The 19,950-nt window shown below is 33.7% G+C and overlaps 1 non-coding gene across 1 annotated transcript; it reads right to left on the reverse strand.

The window, feature by feature from the left end:
- Positions 1-395: 395 nt before the first annotated feature.
- On the reverse strand, positions 396-577 carry LOC129078514 (U2 spliceosomal RNA). The gene has a single exon (XR_008529968.1). It is a non-coding gene; the product is annotated as a U2 spliceosomal RNA (small nuclear RNA).
- Between the last annotated feature and the right edge of the window lie 19,373 nt (positions 578-19,950).

A 19,950-nucleotide genomic window follows, 5' to 3' on the forward strand; every position in this document is an offset into this window, starting at 1 on the left:
AAATGCAAATTCATAGATCTTGACATAAAAATTTTAGACACACAGAAAAGTTGAAAATGTAGCATAGAGATCATCTGGCTTCTCCAAAATTTAACATCTTGCATAACCATAGTTTAATTATCAAAACTAATAAATTAATAATGATCAATACTGCTATACAGCTATAAAGTTTATTAAAATTTAATTAGTTTTTCCAACTAATGTAATTTTTCCACCTCAGGATCCAACTGAAGATTTCGCATGCATTCACTTATCATGTCTCCTTAATCTACTCTAACATGTGACAATTTCTCAGCCCCTTTACCTTTTATGATCTTGGTATATTCAAAGTCATAATTTTCATTTATTTAGTAGAATTTCCCTCACTTTGATTCTTTCTGATGTATGTGCACGCGCGTGCGCACATCATTCCCAGAATTACTGCAATACCAGGCCAATGTGCGGAGTGGACCGAACAAGTGCCTATTCCAACTCCCCGCTCCAAAAAATCCATTTAATGTAATGTCCTTGGATAGAGGATATATCCAATATTAAACTGATACTATACTTAATCTTAGCCAAAAGGTCGAGAAAATATATTTCTGATGTTTCTAATGATATATTGAGATTATGCACTTTTGTCAATAATTCCATAGAAATGATGTGCTTTTATTTTCTTTTAACAATTTGTTGATTGATTGTATGATTGACATACAAAGCACGTTAATATTTAATGTATACAACTTGATGAATCTGGACATAAGTATACACTTGTGAAACCATTATAAAAAATTATGTAATAAACATGTTTATCACCGCTAAAAGTATCTTCCTACCCTCTTTATTTTTTTCTGTTGATAAGAACACAATATAAGATCTATTCTTTTAACAAAATTTTCATTATATAATACATCATTATCATCTATGAGTACCATGCTGTACAGTAGAAATCTGGGACCTAATGATCCTGTATAAATTAAATTTTTACCCTTTACTAACGCCTTTCCATTTCCCACTTCCTCCAACCCCTGGAAACCACCATTTTACTCTCTGCTTCTCTGAGTTTGACTTTTTAAATACCTGATATAAGTTGTATCACGTAGCATTTGTTCTTCTGTGTCCGGCTTATCTCACTTAGCATAATGTCTTCCAGATTCATCCAAGTTGTCTTATATGGCAGGATTTTCTTCTTTTTTAAGGTTTAATAACACTCCATTATACGTATATTAATTTTCACTATCCATTTATCCACTGATGGACATTTAGATTGATTCCATGTTTTGGCAATAGTGAACGGCACTGCAAGGAGCATGGAAGGACAGATACCTTATACAAATCTAGATTTCAGTTCCATTAGCTATGTACTCAGATGTGAAATTGCTGAATCATATGATAGTTTTGTTTTTGTTTTTTAATTTTGAATACCTCCATGTGTACCAATTTTTATACCCCACCAATATTGTACAAGTGTTCCCTTTTCTCTTCATCCTTGTCAACATTTATGTTAATAACCAATTAAATGTAAATTAAGTATAAAACTAAATATATCATTTAGTTTGATCCAATTGGAATTAAATGTCTTTGTAATATACTATACAACATCATCTGTTTAAGTAATTTCATATCAAAACTTTAATGCATTTTCCTCTTTATGTTTTTGTTGTACTCAGCTGAATTTTACTTTAACATAATATTTTTATACTCACATTTTTTATTGAGCACTTACCATAATTATTCCCCAACATAACTATGTATATAAAACACAATTTTTTAGAAAATTCATTTCCTGCATTTCATGATCATACATGAAATGAGAAGATGCTGTAGTATCGAGGAAATAGCCTATAATCTGATATAGGTTTATTGAAGGAGATATTCTCACTATCACTGTTGTTTTGAGAACACATGGAAGCAGGATCTGATGGAAGAATAGAGAATAACTGGGAGGATAGTAAATAACTTGACAAGACATTTTAGTTAGTAGATCAAACTTTGGAGATGGTGAAAATTGGTTAGATTCTGGTTAAATTTTGAAAGTAGAGGCACAGAATTTGCTGATATGCAGGAGGTAGAGCATGAGAGAATAAAAGAGGGGGATTTCTGGAGAGAAGGGGGATACTGGGCAGAAGGGGGAAAGGGTAAACAAAATTGGAACAACTGTAATAGCATAATCAATAAAATATACTTTAAAAAATAAAAATAAATTTGTGTTGTTATAAAATTTTTTTAAATGCTGATATATCAACAATATTTTTCTACCAGAGGAATGAAAAAATGTGATTATAATTTAATAATTGAGGAGCTACATATGAGATATATTAAGATACCATCATCTAAGTGACAATGTTGTATAGAAAATTTGACTTATGTGCCTGAAATTCAGAGAAAAAAAGAGAGACATAAAGCTGGAAATCAACAACATAGATTGTGCTTAAAACCACCTGATGAGATTATCTCAAAGTGAGTGAAGAGAATGAAGATGAGACGAAGCCATCGAGAAAGAGTAAAACAGAGTGTGGCCAGTGATATTAGAGTAGAAGTTGCCTTTAATGCCAAGTGTAGCAAATGCCTCCAGAAGGAGGGAATAATTGGCTGTGTAAAATACTGGTGAGGTGTAAAATATGGTTGTGGCTAAAATGTGACCATTGGATTGACTATTGTGTAGGTCACAGTTGACCTTGACGAGAAAGGTACGGAGGTATAGTAGGAGCAAAAGGCTGACTGGAGTTGGATGAAGAAAATACGTGCAAAGGAAATGCACATTTTGAACTCATAATATTTCACAGATGTGTTTTCAAAAGGGGAGCAGGGAACTGAGAGTGTAGCAGCTGGACAATGATTTGGTGTCAGAAGACATTTTATTTTCCCTCTTGGGATAAATAAGAGGATGTTTCTATGCTGATAAGGATGATCCAGTAGAGACATTAGGAAATAAATAATGATTCAGAAGAGAATGAGAGGAGAAATTGCTGAAGAAATATTCCTAAGTGAGAGATGGCGTTCAGATCTATTGCACAAATGGAAGGTGTCCTTAGCTATGAACATAAATTGTTTAATCATAATAAGACAGGTAGAGGCAGAATATATAAACATAGATCTTAAAAGTCAGATAAGTGGGGATTTTTGCTAACAGTCATGATATTTTTCCTCTGGTTTTCTATTATAGAATTAAAATATCAAGGCCCTGACCAATAAGCATTTTAATGTATTTTTGTTACATTATTCACATATTTTTAATATTTATAGGGAAAACATTTTAAGTAGAAGCACATGTGTTCTGTAACTGTCAATAGAAGGCATTCTTTCATATCATCTGGATGTATTAATAGGGAAATGCTATATAGGAAAGGAAAACACTATGAGCATATGAAAAAGTATAGTGAAAATTTCCAGTAATTTTAGTGCTCCTATGTAAGAATAAGAATTTTGAAGTACATTTATCATTATGTGTCCACACACTACCAGCCAAGTACTTGTGATGCGGCCAGACCTATAGGAATGTTCGTTATATCATCTTTGCTTGCTATACAGTTTGTAAGAAATTCATTAATTCAACCTAAGCAGTAAAGGTACCCTATCATCATTCCCTTAAAAAAATGTCAACATCAGTTTTTTTCTAAAGTTGTAGATAATTTTATACAGTTCGAGGTGAGATAATTTATATCATTTGTATACAGTGCTAATATATGAACTTCTTACAAAGTCTATAAAATGATTACTCAGAAAACATTAAAATTAACATAACTTGGAAAATGTTTTAAAATATTTTAGAAGCCTCTACCATCCATTGAATAACATTACAGATTTCACATGTGCCTTACGTGTTTCTCAAAACAATATTATAATGTACACATTATTATCCCTAATTCATTGGTGAACAATCTGAGTCTTAAAATAGGTAAGCTGCCAAAAAACACACAGACAAGTGTTTGAGAAAGGTAGGATTTCAACTGAGATTTCTACACCAATGTTCTCTCTTTAAGCTCTACTGTGCTTCCAGTCAAGTGGTTCACATCAGTATTAGCTTGCACAGGCAGGCATTTTTCTCCTGTGGCATCCTAGAGAAAGTGTCCAGGTTTTGCTCTTCTATTAGGTGACCACAAAAGACTTTTAAGGAAGATTAAGAAGTCTTACTCTAGAGCTAGAATGTATTTGGCTCTCTCATCTTTCTATTTTATTGATCCCCTTCAAGTCTCTGCATCACTGAGTGCCCTGGAAAAGCATTTTGCTACCACTGGTCCACCACTGATTTTCTGATACTCTGAAAGATAGCAGTGGAGGGGAGAATTTTTGTCAACTTATTTTGATGTGTTTCTGTTATCACATATGCTTTGGGAGACTATGCTTACAAAAAACCTCAACTGACCTAGTTTCTGATTTCTTAAGTCATTCTATTTTTATACAACATTGAAAGTAAAATACTAAAAAGAATATATTATCTACTCCAACTTAAAGTAGTCTTTAGAATTTTGAATTTGCTTCCTATTTTATATGCATTAAATATTTTCCTTAAGTATGAAAAGGTAAAAAATGCACAGCACTTAACTTACTTTTAAAGTATGTTTTTATGAAGGAAAAAATCCTGTTTAGAAAAGCTAAAAGGTAAAACCCACAGCATTTGGCTCCTTTTCAACATGAATAAATATATAAACAGCCTGTTGAAACGCAGATCCCTTAGCAGGTGGATGATTTTTCTTTTCTTAGGAGCTTAGCAGGAATCCTCCTTGATCTACTTCATACGACAAGTTCCCAATGGAGTTGGACTGACTTGTTCATTTTTATTTTATTGATATTTAGGGTTTTTGAAAACATGAAAATGTGCTTCTAAAATACCTGCTTTAAAATTTAATAAGAAAAAAGTTGAGTAGATTTAGATGTTGGTATTTTTGTCCATGAGCATAGCTTTTAGGGAAGGCAGAGACAAATGTATTTGAAAAAAAATAATAATAAAAAATTGTTCTGAAAACAAATTATTTAAAAGCTAAAAGGTGCAGTTTGCTGCTAGTTCTGTTAGATAAATTAATAACAAAATATGTTTGTCTTAGGTCTTTCACCCAAAGGATCTTGTTTGTTCTATGCAATGTAGTTAATCATCTGTATGAAACTGGGTCACAAGTGAACAATCACATTTGTTTACCAAATCAGATGAAGGTGATAATAAGAGAACACATAAGAAGCTTTATTACAAGTTGTTAAGTTATATTTAAAAGTGGCACAACTGAATGGCCCTTTTTACACTATGAATGACACATTTCTTAATAGGCCAAAAAGTCATGTGATTAGAAATCAGTTGTTTATATGGCATGCCTTGATAAATAGTTTGTTCAGAGGAAAAAGTCTCTTGTATCACTGAAAAGATAGTTTATCATTAGTTATAGTTAGACTAGTCCTGTTGTTACATTGTTTTAATATTGAATTAAGTATAAATTTAAAAGACCATAATGTATTCACAGGCCACCAACTTTTAAAAAATATATCAGCAACAATGATTTTGAATATCTATTCATGCACTTGATAGTCACTTGTATATCTTCTTTGGAGAAACATCTGTCCAATTCTTTTACCCATTTAAAAAATTGATTTGTTTGTCATATTGTTGATGAGTAGTAAGATTTATTTATGTATTCTGAATACTAAGCCCTTATGTGATATGTCATATGCAAAAATTTTCTTCTATTCAGTGGGTTTTCTTTTCACTTTCTTTCTTTTTTGTTGTTGTTGTTGTTGTTCAATTACATCTGTTCCAGTTTTTCCTCCTTTGTTCTTCCCTACCTGCAACCAACTCCCTCAGGCAATTCCCACCCTATTGTTTATTTCCGTGGGTCCTTTATACAAGTTCCTTGACTAGACCTTTTCCCCTCTTTTCCCTGTTTTCCCTTTCCCCCATTCCCTCTGGTTACTGTCAGTTTGTTTTTTATTTCAATGTCTCTGGTTATATTTTGCTTGTTTGTTTGTTCTGTTGATTAGGTTCCACTTATAGGCGAGATCATATGGTATTTATCTTTCATCATCTAGCTTATTTCACCCAGCATGATACTCTCCAGTTCCATCCATGCTGTTGCAAAGGATAGGTGTTCCTTCCTTCTTTCTTTATGCTGCGTAGTATTCCATTGTGTAAATATAGCCCAGTTTTTTGATTCACTCATTTACTGATGGGCACTTAGGCTGTTTCCAGCATTTGGCTGTAGATATTCAAAACCATTGGTAATTTAAAAAAATGAGAATTAAAGCCACAATGAGATACCATATCATACTCATTAGATAGGTATAATTTTAAAAAATAGAAAAATAACAAACTTTAGCCAGGATATGGAGAAGTAGGAATGCTCATACATTACTAATGGAAATGTAAAATTATACAGCCACTATGGAAAGTTTTGCAATTCCTCAAATAGTTAAATATAGACTAACCATATGATCTATCAATTCCAGTGCTAGGTATATAACCAAGAGAAGTGAAAACATATGTCCAAATAGAAAATGTATATCTGAATGTTTATAAAAAATGTTCATTATAGTTAAAAGGTTGAAATAACATAAATGTTCATCAATAAAGGGAGAAATAAAATGTGAAATATATATATATTTCAGCCATAAAAAGGAATGAAGTACTGATATATACTGGAAGTTGGATGGACCTCAAAAACATTATAAGTGAAAGAAGTCAAACACAAAGGGTCACATGTTGTATAATTCTTATATAAAATATCCAGAATAAGCCAATCTATAGAAACAGACAGCAGATTAATGCTTGCCAGGGGTGGGGGAGGGGGGCATGGGGAGTTCTTGAGTAAAGAGTGTACTTCTGGGATAAATAAAAGCTTTTCAAATTAGAGAGAGATGGTGGTCATACAACATTGTGAATGCATTAAATGTCACTTAATTTTGCTAATTGTATGCTATGAATTTCATCTCAAATTTTTTTTTAAATGTTACAATATTTTGGGAACTAATCTGGCAGTTCCTCAAAAGATTAAACAGAATTATCATATGATCCAGAAATTTCCCTGTTAGATATATACACAAGAAAATTGAAAACTTATTTTCATGCAAAAACTTCTGCACAAATGGCAGCATTATTGATAGTAACCAGAAAGTAAGAGAAAAACAAATGTATACCAACTTGGTATATCTGTACAATGGAATATTATTCAGCAAAAATAGAAACATTGAAAATATTATGCTAATCAGAAGAAACTAGATATAAAAAAACACATAATATATGATTTCATATATATGAAATGTCCTGAATAAGCAAATCCAAAAGATAGAAATTTAATTACTGGTTACTTAGGGCTGGGAGCTATATGGGAATTGGGGAGATGATGGTTAAGAGATACAAGATTTCTTTGCGGGTAATGAAAATGTTCTAAAGTTGTGGTAATGATTGCTCAAATCTGTGAATATCCTAAAATTCATTGAATTGTAGGGAAAATAAATATTTAATAAAAATATGTCGGCAACAAATATGGTAAGTTGGGAGAAATGCTTCTAAATATCTATCTACCACTTAACAGTACTGCAGGAACAAACTAAGAAAAAATGTAGCTCTAGTAAAGGAAAATAAATAAATTTAAAGATTTAAAAATAGTGAAAATTAGTGCTGTCTGATGTGGCTCAATGGAATGAGTGCCAGTCTGTGAACCAAAATGTTGCTGGTTGGGTTCCTGGCCAGGGCACATGCCTGGGTTGCGGGCCAGACCTCCAGATGGAGGCATGCAAGAGGCAACCCATTGATGCTTCTCTCACACATTGATGTTTTCTCCTTCTCTTTCCCTCTCCCTTCCCCTCTCTTTAAAAGTAAATAAATAAAATCTTTACAAAATAACAGTGAAAATTAAGTTTTCTCTGCAACTAAGATAATTTATTCCATTATTTACCAACTATCTATGGAAAATCCAAAATGTAGTAAAGGTTCTGTGTCTTATATTTTATACATTTAGAAAATTAATCCTTCTAGTAACTTTTGAAAAATCACAAATTTTAATGCAATGTTATTTATTGAAACTATACTACTCTAATTATGGTGCACAAAATTTATCTTAAATATTAGGGCTATTGTATCCTTTGAGAATTCAAGGTGACCTATCAAAGTCTATGGGATTTGCTATAATCTAAGAAAATGTTTGTCAACTGAAAAAAATGTATATAATTACAAATTACAAATTATGAAATCAAAAATACAGACATCAGTAAATGCTGACTTATATGACTATATAGTATGGTATTATTGTAACTATTCAATAGCAATTTGACTTATTTAGTACAGAAATGTGATAAAGTTAAAATCACAAGAATATAGTTAGTAAACTATTCTAAAAGTAAAATGTATTTTAAAAAATTATTTTAATGTGTAATATAAAAATTATGAAATAAGTACCCAGAATCTACCAATATTTAAAAATTGAAACTGTTTTTTATTACCATTTATGTTTTTGTGAATATTTTGTTTAATGTCATTTTTCAATTGCAGTTTACATTCAATATTATTTTGTATAGTTTCAAGTATACAGCATAGTGGTTAGACAATTATGTAATTTACAAAGTATCCCCCCCAAAAAATTCTAGTACTTTACATCCTCATGACTATTTTGTAAATACTAATTTGTATTTCTTAATTTCTTCATCTCTTTGCCCTGTTTCCCAAACCTCCATCCCTCTGGAAACCGTCAGTCTGTTCCCTGTGTCTATGAGTCTGTCTGAATGTTTTCTGTTTGTTTATGTTTTTCTTAAGATTCTACACATAAGCGAAATCATATGGTATTTGTTTTTCTCTGATGGGCTTACTTTACCAAGCATATTACCCTTGGTCCAATCCATGCTGTCACAAATTGTAAGATTTCATTTTATGTTTTAAAGAACGTTGAATATAATATGCTAGACTTTGCTAATCAACACAGACTTTATACTGTCCTTATAAAGATTTTATTCTGAGAAGAAAATTCATTGTAATTCAAGGAAGAAAGCTGATATGAGTGGAGCAGAGATCAATGTGTGATATGGCTATTTCTACAATAAATGAGTGGTTTTTAAAAAAGAAAGAAAGAAAAAAAAGAGACTTATCAAATTAGGAAACACAATCAAGTTCAGATTACTGGTAGTAAAAGAGAGCATTTAAATACACTTTAAATGAACTCCAATCCCATTATTTTGTCACCACATTGGGACACTTCCAAAATATGCACTTTGAAAGTTATTGGTGTCAATTAAAACTATAAAAGCAACCCAAGTTGAATGGGAAGAGTATTAAAAAAATATGAGAATGTCTTTAGCATGGCTGTGCACTTGAACTAAATAATCAGCCACAGGTATTTATTGAAGCTCTCTCCTATGTCCAACATACATAAAAATTGTGATGTTTTGCCATAGATTTAACTTTTCCTCCTGTTGTGGAGAAGAAAGTCACCTTGAGATTTAAAGAGCTCAGTAAAAGGGAGATCTACACCACAAGCATATATGGGAAGATACTAGCTTTAATTGTTCTGGTTTTGTTCTGTGATGTTGTTCAGTAGGGTAAGACAGAAAGAATAGCCCTCACCCACTAAGGGTATCCCTGCTAATGGCCGCTAATCATGGAGCTATCTTGTGCAAGTATTATGTACTCATTACAGTTTATGAGGAGCAGAGCTCAGGAGAAAATATATGCTGAAACCCCCAATATATTTTTGGATTTTCATAACTGACAAGTTGGTAATGGGGCTGAGATAGGACAAATTGAAATATCCTCTTTTTTAATGACATAATAACAGATAATGTTCAAGAATTTACAGCATATAATTGTTCATATTTTCTTACAAACCTTTCTACATCTTTGGTGTGAGTTATTTCTCCTCTTTCATTTCTAATTTTATTTGGGTTCTCTCTCTCTCTCTCTCTCTCTCTCTCTCTCATGCATCTGGTTATAAGTTTGTCAATCATGTTTATCTTTTTAAAGAACCAGCTCTTAGATTCATTGATCTTTTGTATCAGTTTTTAGACACTATTTTATTTATTTCTGCTCTGATCTTTATTATTTCCTTTGGGAATTGTTTGTTGTTATTTTTCAAGTTCCTTTAAGTGTAAGGATACATTGTTTACTTCACCTTTTTTTGTTTGTTTCTTGAAATAGGCCTGTAATGCTACGAATTTCCCTCTTAGGATTGCTTTCCTAGTGTCCGACAGATTTGGGTTGTTTTGTTCTAGTTTTCACTTGTTTCACGGTATCTTTTGGGTTTTTTTTTCCTTGATCTCATTTTTGATCCATACATTGTTTAATAACATGTTATTTGGCTTCCATGTCTTTGTGCATTTTTCAGTTTTTTTCTTGTGATTGATTTCTAGTTTCATACAATTATTGTCAGAGAAAATGCTTGATATGATTTCAATCTTCTTAAATTGATTGAGACCTGTTTTTGTCCTAACATGTGGTCTACCTTTAGCAAAAGTTCCATGTGCACTCAAGAATGTATAGTCTGCTGCGTTGGCTTGAAATGTTCTGTAGATATCAATTAAATCTATTTGATCTAGGGCATCATTTAAGGCTGCTGGTTTCTTGCTGATTTTCTGTCTGAAAGACTTATCCATCAAAGTCAATGGGGTGTTAAAATCCCCTACTATCACTGTATTTCTGTTGATCTCTCCTTTTGTGTCCATCATATTTGCTTTAGATATTTAAGTTCTCCTATCCCCTCTCCATGGACATTAGTGTTTTTAACAATTCCCAGTTATTTCATAAGTGCTCTGATGAGTAGTCTTGAACATAGATCTTTGAAAAATTGTGCAAGAAGTTCTGTGGGGTAACCTCCTAGGATGAGCAGGGCCAGGTGAGAGTGTGCACCTGGGGAATTTTGATGGGTCCTGCACACTGTTTTCACAGAGGAGTGGTCTTTTCCTTTGCTCTCATGGGGATCTCCTGGGGCCGCTGCTTCCTTACTTTGTGCCCAGGGCTGGTTGCCACCAGACCAGAAGCTTGATGCTAACAATGCTCTCTCCCCAGTGTTTGCAGTGGACTCTGTCCTGTCACAGAGGTTGGGCATCTCTGACATGTAGAGGTGTGTGCACTACCATGTATTGGAAGTGCATGGGCTTGTCCTGTGTCCTTTTTTAAAAAGCTGACTTTCAAGAGTTTGCTGTACTACAGGGATGTTAAACCTTTTTCTGGCCTTGGGCTGTGAGGAATGCTTTCCAGCTTGTAGTTTGTCTTTTCAGATTTCTGCATTTTTCCTGTTTTTGTTTTGGGCACAGGAAGAACCAGCCATTTCCTAGGGTCACACTTAGCACAGCAATTTCTACCCCAAAATTATTCACACACTTACCAAAAGGCTTTCTTTTGTTTATATCTGATCTCTAATCCATCTGGGATTTTCCTTTCAAATAACAAAAATATTCAAGTAAACACAATAATGCACCTTTTGTAATATTCCATCTATAGTAAACATCCAAAATAGGTACAGGGGTGGCCAAGGGCAGGAGGAATGGGGAGTATTTCCAGTGCAAGGTTTTCTTTTGTTGTGATGGAACATCCTGCAGCTAGATAGTGGTGATGCTTATATAGCATCATGAATGTATGTCATGCTCAGGGATGGCAAAATTTACAATATAAATAATAACTTTTATAAATAATTAAACTTAATCATGTCCTAAGAAAAGGAAAACGTAACAATTAAGGAAAATAAAACATCAAAAGATAGGGGTAAAAATAGGGGTAAAACAACTGGTGGGAGTGGGAGAGCCAGTTGAATAATAATCAGCTCTAGAGTTGGCCCTGCTTCATTTTCCAGAAGCAGCTTCTTCTCTGTGGCAGGAGCCAGGGCAGGTTTGAAGGAGGGCTCTTCAGGTAGGGGTGGTGGGGCCTCAGTCAGGTCAGGAGATGATGCATAGGCCAGCCACAGCTCCAGAGCTGCAGCTGGTGGGGCTGCAAGGGGTGGCTTGACCACTGGAGGTGGACACCCTTCCAGGTCTTGAGTGGCCTCTTGGTCCACCCTACATTGGGCTCCTCAGGATGTATGACAGGTATTGAAGCAGGAACTGGGTCTTCCCCCAGGCTGGTGCTGGAGTTTCGAGAGAGGGAAAGGTCATCCAAGTGCCTTCATTTCCATGTGCCCTCAAAGACAGGACTCAGCCAGAGCCCAGGACACCCTCCCAGCGGGCATCCGCCACACAGGTAGTCCCAGGCCAGTTTTTGCTCCTGACCAGCCCCTCGGGTACTCCCAATGTGTCTGGTACCAACCCTTCCCTTAAGCTTCCATGCACCTCCGCTCCCATCCCACACCCACATCCTCCACCTTCTTACCCTTGGGCTCCATCTCCTTGGGCTTCAGGTTATCTGGGCTGGCTTGTTTAACATGGACACCATGCTCCAGGTTGGAGTTGGAAATCATGAACTTCCTGTGGAGTCTAGGTGGTTTTGGTGGAGGTGTCCTTCTCCGGCCATCCATGGGGTCTGGTTCTCTAGACCTCTGGGTGGCCACAGTCACTTGGGGACTGCTCTGGTCTTCAATGATGTGGTTTATGTGTCCCTCACACTGGTGGAGACAGGACAGAAGTCTCCATCACCCAGCTGCTTTTCCTGGGCTGGTGCTGGTGTTGCCAGAGGAGAAAAGATTATCCATGTGCCTATATGTACAATGGCCCCCTACAGAGAGCTCACAGTCAGAGTTTTCCAGAGAAGCCATAGCCCAGGACCCTCCCCAGGAGGCAGGAATATGCATGTGGCTTTCCTGAGTTCTCACATTCAGGGACTCTCACAAGCCTATATTTAAAGTGTAAATGAGGATGTAGCCATATCATTATATTATATGATACAATCCAGGATCCTCTTAATATATGATATTGATAAGATCCAAGATCCACCCAAGCTGAACTGGCTGTGGGCAACATTCAATTTCTTACAGCCTCCTGGGTTGTGGGCTCCAGTTCCTTGCTGGCTAGCTGGCAGAGACTGCCCTTGATTCCTTGTAGTATGGGCCTCTCCTTAAGGCATCTGGAACATGGCAGCTGGTTCCATCAATTTGAGCAAGTAGGTGCAAACAAGAGAGAGACAGTGAACAAGAAATGAGAACAAGAAAGAAGTCACAGTGATTTATAACCTAATTTTGGAAAGACATTCCATTACATTGGAGCAGCAATTTTCAACCTTCTCATCTCATGGTACACATAAACTAATTATTAAAATTCCGCAGCATTGCTGATCTGACAAAAACTAGGAATAATTTTGATCCATTCATACTGGTTGGCTATTGTCGCGTTGGCTGTTGTCATTTTTTTATTTGACAATTTAAAGGAAAAGAGGTCAGTACCACTATTACTTTATTTACTTCATTTTTTTAAATGTACAAACTGGAAAAAGTAGCCACAACTGTCTATGACCATGTTCTCAACCTTTAGTCATGCTTTAACCCTCTCTAATCTACTTCTCATTCACATCACACCACTGAAAATTCCTTCCTAAGTTACCAACAATCTCTGTTTTAGTATATTCTTAGAATGTATGTTTTGGATCTGATCTTTCCTTGCTCTTTCATCAGGACTTCATCCTGTTAATCACTGAATTATTTGGAATTACTTTTCTCCCCACCTTCTTGTTTTCCCTTCTAAATTATCTTCATGTACCAGGTACATCTTCACCTTCCTCTGCTCTGACCTAGGTTATTAAGCCTATTCTTTCTGCTTATATGTCGCTGGTAAAGATTCACCAAATTGTAATATTCAAGTGTTTTTAAGAATCTTCAACTTTATCTCTACTTATCAACCTGATCTCACTTGCAGACTAATCTAAAAGACCTTAATTACTTACTGGGCTATCAGATGCCAATATGAATGACCCTTTCCATTTCCCACTTAACAAATACTTTAAAAATCCATTACCAACAAATAAGTTTTCCATAAAAAATATAGTCCCTAATTTCTCATTATCAACTTTGGTGCAAAAAGTTTTTGCTTCTCAAAAAAAGTTTGGCATGACTTCCTCTTTTGTGGAAGAGCCTAGAGGTAAACTATAGGGATAGCAGATTTTTCCTGAATTTATCATAGGTACATTATTTCATTCTCTCAGACTCAATATTTCTAAAACTAGGTATTTTCTCTAAGGACATATCCCCCCCCCCAAAAAAAACCCCAAAACAACTAGGTATAAATATACATACAAACATATTCATTGTGGTGTGGAGTTGTATATACAAAGTTTGAAACCAAACTAAATATCCAGAAGCTGAAGTATGGCTACATAAATATTTTACATACTGAATTAATGGAATTTTTTTTGCTATATGAATGATCATTGTGAATACAGAGTGATGCAAAACTAGGTTTACAGTTGTGAGTGTGTGAAACACAGTTTATTCTTATAGTGTTATTTATGAATTATTGTATTATTTTCCCTATGAACAATTGTAAATCTACTTTTGCTATACCCTGTATTAATATGAACATTGATAATTATTTTTAATACTTTTAATATGTTAAGAGAGCTGAATGAAATAATACATTTCACCAATTAAAATAGGAAAGTGTGTAGAAATTAACCATGAGTACCATTAATACCTTACAGTTCTATATATTTTTATATATAAATTAACTATTGTAATTGTTATATTGTGCATTAAATTAAAATAAAAATAAGATAATTATTGGATATTAAGAAGATTGATTTTTGAGACAAAGCTAAAATTCTGTCAATGGCAACTCCTTTCTTGTGACTATGTATTAAAGATTAAGACCTCAAAAAGGGCATTAATGATCAGAGAATAATTTTTAAAGAACTTACCAAAATGATAAAGGTAAAAAGATTAGATTTTGCAGTCAGGAAAAATGAGAAGTTATGAAATTAATATTTTCTGTTTGGAGCCTTCAGATATGGAGGTATAGAAGGCAAAATACGATCATAAGAAATACCAATACCAAATTTTTCGCTTAGACCTGATTATTGATTTTATGCTTTTGGTGGCTATTTGTTAATTAGTAAAGAACAGCATAAGAACATGAATCCATAGGGAGAAAAAAGCATTCTATGGAATGTGTAGCAATATTATTCCTGTAGAAGTTGCCTGTGTAGTTCAATTATTTAACAAGATAACTTAGAACATAAATAATTCCTAATTAGCAGTGTTAAACTTAGTTGACAGTGTTAAATAAGTTATTAGAAAGATAGAAAATAACAAGGTATCCTGAAAGTTAACAACTGCATAAAACACCTGCCAACTTTACAGCAGATGGGACAAAGAAAGTGCTTTGGATCACTATAATTTACAAGCCTGGTGAAAGGGTCCCGCACGCACTGAAACTGAAAGTTGGAGGAGGTAGGTCCGGAGCAGCTGCTACAGGCACCTCTGAGCTTGAAGAGAACCAGACCTCTGAAGATGAGGGGCCAGATCAAGGGGCATGTGTACTTCAAAAGGAACCACGATGCTCTGTTTGTGACTTTTGTAACAAAAGCTGTATGCTAGACTCAACTGCTGCTGTTGGAAGCAACTGCTGCTGCTATGATGAAGGAGAAGGTTGTTAAAGGAAGAGGAGGCAAACAGAAAAGGGAGTCTTCCTCCTACCTCCAGTTTCACAATTTCTCTAAAATGTCCATTATTGTTAGATCCTGAAAAGGCGCAAGATAGTCGAACGAAATGTGGTGTGCAGTGTCTCATCCTCAGCATGGTGAAACGAATTACTCAGGGACATAAACTTATGAACTGGTACTGCAGGAGTTACCAAAAGTCAATGACCAGAGTATACATACACTGAGTTGTTAATGGGCTCATTTTTGTATTCAGGCTCCATAAACATTAACACACATTGAATAAATGAAAAACAAATTTCTACTCTCCTCATCTGTAACTGAATATGATATCTGGTGTCCAGACTGCACTTGATTATTGAGTGGTGAGTTTGTTCTAGGTGCTAAATTATCATCTGGATTTACATCAGTTGGCCTGTCATTATTACTAATAGCATCACATTTCACTTTTTAAAGTCTCCCAATTTGGATGATAAGTTATATGGTTACTCAAGACATACGTTACACATAGATAGGCATGTCCAATAGAAATTATTTTGTGTTTTACTGTCAACATGTGAAGAAATATTAGTGATGAAATGGAAGGAACCCAGAGCTATATTGATATAGATAGTACCAATGATATGTGAAGAAACATTCTTAAAGGAGGAAGTGTTTGAGTTGGGTATAGGAAGATTAGTTAAAGTTTACCATTGTCTTGAGGCAAAAAAGTACACCTCAGACAGTTGAAACAACACAGTACATAAAGGCAATGCATTAACTTCTAACCAGAACAGAATTTGAAAATGCATATGAAAAAATAAGCAACCAATCAGAAGAATCTATTGCTGACTCTAAATCTATCCAAAGATTTCAATTAAAATTCTACAGTGTTGATGATGCTAAAGGCATTGCAGATACTCTCTGATTTAAAATTGAGAAAATAAAATCAATAATATTTCTAAGTTGTTTGTTTGTTTGTTTTACTAGAATAAAGCTTCTATAAATATTTGTATACAACAGATTTTTGCTTGAACATAGATTTTTAGTTCTTTTAGAAAAATGCCAGGAGTATAAATGGCAGGTTTAAAAATATTCTTTTCAATGGAGCATTTTAGCTGTTCTGCTTATATATTCTTATCTTATTCTTCTTTCCAGCACTTGAATCACTGCCATAATCTTGTATATGCAATTGGCAGTATATGCAATGGACCAATGTGCATGCATGCGTGTGTATGTGTATATGTTTGTATGTAGGAGCCTCTCTAATGAAGAATATTCTTGGCCAAAGATATTAAAGTTATGAAAGAAAAGAAAGAGGCAAAACTTCTAAAACATACTTGAGAATCTTTCCAGGTCTAAACATTCGGTGAACAGACCCTAATCAGAAGCTTGCTATTGAACGAAACATGTGCAGCAAAACCTGTAGACTTTTCTTCTAGTGGATTTGAGATACTATCAATCTCCCCTTGTTTAAGAATATGTTTAGTTCTTTCACACCAGTATAAATAATTACAATGATTTTTTTAGACACATTGAAGATATCCATCTGGGTATGTTTTCAGGGAGATACACTTGGGAACTGAAAAATGCTGCACATCACTGAGCTGTAACATCTAATTATTACTGGTGGGGAAAGTATAATGAATGGGTCAGCTTTCAGATAGCGCTGCTTTATGAGTTTCTCCTGGCCAGATTTCCACTTGTCATTTATTCAGCGACCAATGGATGCCTCTATTCATCAGGTGTTTGAAAACAGTATTACTCTGGAGGACAGGGATTAGTATAGAGGTTTGAAAATACAGTACCTACAAAACTGGCTTAAAGAAGAGCTCTAATTCTTGATTCTTTGAAGGAAATAAACTTGTGGTAAACTGAGTCCTGTGCAACAGTGTCATGGAGGCCAATTAAAGAAGACATACATAATTACTGATACTCGTTTCCCTCTCCTCAAAAATATTTTAAAAACATTAAAAGCTTTCATCTTATTTCTGAACATTTCTCCTGTTCATCTGATATTTTATTCCAGTTTTATCATTTTAAGGTGGTCTTTCACATCATTTTTTAGTTGAAAGTGGTATTTTGGTTGAAAGTGGTATTTCATAAAAGTTGTGCATAATATAATTAATTAAATATCTGTCAATCATGAAAATAAAAATAACCATTTTTCTGAAACAAGTCATTTTTAAAAGTTTTTCTGCTAAAATTTAATAAAAATAAATAAAATTCTGTAGTTGACATGTTCAACAGATACAATGATGAATCATTATTTTGGGAAAATCAGACTACCTACTCATTGAAATAATTTTTGCCTAAATATAAAAACTCAGGTTCTTCATATAAGTAAAGCATATACTTATGTACTCTCTGGTATAAGAGTGATATTTACTTGATAAAGATACTGTTGGGAATGATATCATTGGCATATTTAGATATTCTTAAAACTATTTTATATAAGCAATTGCAACTTCAACAAAGTTTTCTAGTAAACTGGTATTTTAAAAATCTATACTTTCAAGATATGTTTCAATATAACAGCATTTAAATGCATTTTAGAAAGAATATACTAAAGCTCTGTATTTATTTTTACCTTTAAAGTTTGTAAAGTTTAGTCTTAAGAGTTGTTTACTCCCCCTTTGCTGACTCCTTTAAAAGAGTCAGTTACATAAATCTCTTAATGCAATGTATATTACTGATAGCCACGTGACTGCATAGTCTTACATACTGATACCACTTCTCATAATAGACTCCAATGACCACACACTGTGTTGTGCATAATTCTCTCCATGACAGTTATGGCTTTATTCTACTATTTTTTCATTCACGAGACTATGCAGTAATTCAAACTAGTGATAATGAGGCAATTATTAGCAAAAACACAGTGGGTATTAGTGCTACAATTAATAATAAATAATTTGTAACATATCTCAGAGCTGATTATTACATGCCACCATCATAACACAATAAAAGAAAAGTACTATTTTTAAAAAGGTATCAACACATATACATATATTGATAATTGTGGTAAATATAAAAGAGCCTGTTTTACATATAAACATGCATTGGGCAAACTTTGTTATAAGATCCTTGCCAAACTTTTAAGTTATGTGTCCCTGTTCCTTGAGTGGTGTTTTTAAATTATAACTTCATAGGAAATTTACATAAAATAGGTGAAGTTTTAATGTAAAAATTATGATTAAACAGAAGATGATTGAGATTCATTATATTGAGAAGTTTATGGAATAAAATATACACTTCCTTTATCAGACATAATGATCACATATCAGATATCATTATCAGATATAATGATCACATAAATGCAAAAATAAGAACATGGATTTACACACACCAATATTTAATATTAAATACTAAGTCCTTAACTATAATTTACACTGGATGTCCTGATTTTCAAACTGATACAAATTCTCCCCTCTTCTTTTCTGGGAAGCATTTCTTTTTCTACCTTCTATAACCATTTCCTCCCTTGAACACCTACAAGTGTTTTCTGTATCATCAATTAGGTAATTATTTATAATATCTCATATTGTTATCATCAACTATCATGTATTCTTTAATTACTTTTATTCTCATTTTTAATTTTAATTTGCTTTGGTGTATTAAAACTCATTTCCCTTAGGTTCATAAAGTTTTTTAAACAGGGGCCATTTGTTATACTGTTTTGCCCATGAGCGCATAGAAGGGCTGAGTTAAACAGGTCTGATATGTAATGGTGATAAATTAGAGACAGGCATGGACTCAAAGCAATGTCAGTGCTACGTGCAATATCATATAAATCATGCCTTAAGCCACTGGCCAAGGATGATACTTATAATGGTCAAGCAATTATACATTTTAAACCCTCTCTGTTGTTATAGGAAATTTGGAAAGCCTACTTGTATGCATTTATGTGATCATTATATCTAGAATATTTTATTCTCTCAAGCAAAAATATGGTATATAGATATTATTCAAACATTTTTAAGTAGAGGAATCCTGAAATAAGAGCTTTGGACTTTATCTAATAGTGCATAATTTTATATATCTATGGCAATATTACCTACTATCTTTAGGTCTGCTAAACTAAATATCTACTCCTTGTCCAGCTTGAATTGCTTTATTACAAAAGAAGCATGCATTCTATTTTCCCTGAAGAATTAATTTTTGTATTCATCAAACTTTCAACATTCTAAGCCACTGTGTTTGATGCAGTTATAATTTATCCAAATATATTATTTGACATTTTTTAAATTGATTATTTTAAAGTGTTTAAATAGGTTGTTTGCATGAGATTATACATATTCCATAAATGAAAATATTATGCAATGTTTGAAGGAGAACACCACATAGAAACATGATGCTATCAAACCACTGGAAATGGAATACAAAGGCAAATTCAGTGTGTCAAAAAAATAGTGATTCAATTTAAGACTTGAGATTTGTTTTCAGTACTATCCCTTACAAACTTATTTTTTTAAATTTTTTTAATTTGTGCTAAAAACACAGCATAA

This window comes from Pteronotus mesoamericanus, unplaced genomic scaffold (assembly GCF_021234165.1).
Source record: "Pteronotus mesoamericanus isolate MK-2021 breed Mesoamerican mustached bat unplaced genomic scaffold, CSHL_Meso_final contig_73, whole genome shotgun sequence".
Taxonomy (NCBI): Eukaryota; Metazoa; Chordata; class Mammalia; order Chiroptera; family Mormoopidae; genus Pteronotus; species Pteronotus mesoamericanus.